Source organism: Schistocerca americana, chromosome 4, assembly GCF_021461395.2.
Source record: "Schistocerca americana isolate TAMUIC-IGC-003095 chromosome 4, iqSchAmer2.1, whole genome shotgun sequence".
In the NCBI taxonomy this organism is placed as follows: domain Eukaryota; kingdom Metazoa; phylum Arthropoda; class Insecta; order Orthoptera; family Acrididae; genus Schistocerca; species Schistocerca americana.
Window position 1 is genome coordinate 708,241,865 of NC_060122.1, and position 1,911 is coordinate 708,243,775.

The 1,911-nt window shown below is 39.5% G+C and overlaps 1 non-coding gene across 1 annotated transcript; it reads left to right on the forward strand.

Moving 5' to 3' along the window:
* The first annotated feature begins 413 nt into the window (after positions 1-413).
* Trnas-uga lies at positions 414-495 on the forward strand. The gene has a single exon. It is a non-coding gene; the product is annotated as a tRNA-Ser (tRNA).
* The last annotated feature ends 1,416 nt before the right edge of the window (positions 496-1,911 follow it).

The following is a 1,911-nucleotide window of genomic DNA, read 5'->3' on the forward strand; positions in this document are numbered from 1 at the left end:
TGAAATATATGTAATGTATGACTACGTGAGCATATCTGCATGCAAGAAGTACGTAGATAGAAATGAATGCTATGGCCTTCTTGTAGAATCTATGCAGGCATGAAGGAGTGATGGGACAGAAGAAGAAACAATACGAAGAAAAGGTGAAAACTGTCGTTTGAATGGAAAGAGAGAAGTTGCGGGGGGACATCGAAATATTTATCGACCTTCTTTCTGGCCGCTATTTTCTCCTTAGATTCCTCCAGTGACGTCAAAAAAGCATTAATAAACCGTTGACACCAACATACGTCTTAACGTATCGCGTTTAATGCGATCGATATTGCCAAAAGCCACGCGACCATTCCCTACCGTCTCCCTTAACACTAGCGCACTACACACGTGTGGTGGCTCACAAGGCGCCGTCACGCACCGCAGCTGCGGTGTCCGAGCGGTTAAGGAGTTGGACTTGAAATCCAATGGGTTCTACCCGCACAGGTTCGAATCCTGTCCGCAGCGAAAATTTTAAATTATTTGCTTGGACACCGCGGGTCACTACTTTGAGCGCATTAATGATATGATCAACTGATTATAGTTTCCACACATTGTATCGATACAGAAAGCCGTTGATATAAATGTCGACAATTGAAGGTATATTCCCGAGACCTACGATTATAATCACATTATAATGAGCAGTGAGGCTTATTTACTGAAAGTATATCTTGAATTCACTGGTAATGTGGTTTTATTTCAACGAGTATCGCCTGAGGTCGAAATTCGACCAACTGAGTAGTGGACCTGATCTGTGATCAAAAATGTCGTCGTTCTTGAAGTGACACACTCCACGCAAAACTCTGAAGTTTCAGTATCAGAAATACTCCATAGCAAATGCAGCATTGTAGCTGTGAGTCTTCTTGAAATAATTCTTTTATTTCTCTTTAATTGTTCGACCATTTGAAGTGAGTCCTTGACGCAGTGCGTTGAAAAATAACTAATGTCGACGCAATGTGAATGTCGTTGTATCACGTAAAGGAACATCAGATTCTAAATGATTTGCATTACTAAATCTGGAATGAAAATTCATCAAACCGCAATTATAACTCTCAAAATCATTTGAAATTACGTTCAGTGCACATTTAAATGTATCTTTAAAAACAACAATGGGATTATCCTTATCAATGTTTATATTATTTTTATTACTTTGTCTACGCAAAAATTAGGTCTCTCTATTTACCCACCTTCATTCCGACTCGTTAGTGTTCTTCTTCGAGGCATAGTCTAAAACAGTTGTAGTTTCCGCTTAATGGGGAAAGCCGTCGCTATTCGAAATGAAGAATTTGAAAATTAGGAACACTTCAGATTTTGTGGCGGCGGCGGCAACCGAACTCGGAGTTAGTTCTTTTCACTCTGGGACGAAAGTAAAGGAGAAAAACGACGCTACCAAACAACGTTTATTTCCCCCGACGACTTCTTTACAAAATTTCATCTTCCACTGCTGACATCATCGACCTGTCAGTTGTCACAGTGCAGTTGCCAGGTATGGTTGTGATACTGTAAATGAACAAAATAAACATAAACGTCCCTAGAATGCGATTCCACGAAGGGTAGTTACTTACCTGTGTCATTTCTACCATAGAACCTCATTGGTACGCAGGGCAGAAATTGGCAGCACTTCAATTGTCGATGTTCACGTATTGGAGATTTTAATGCGTGATAGAGAGGGTATCAACAAAGTTACGAATACAGAAACATTTAATTCCTTTTAACACTATTAACGGCTACGTACACACATAATTTTGTCTTTGTGCATATCTATGGCTAAGTGCCTTTCGAATTATGTAAGTTTCACTAACCTCCTAGTACAATTAATATTAAAAATCGGTACTTCAGTTTTCGCTTGCACGTATTAATATTTTCCAGTGTAACAGCTTTTAG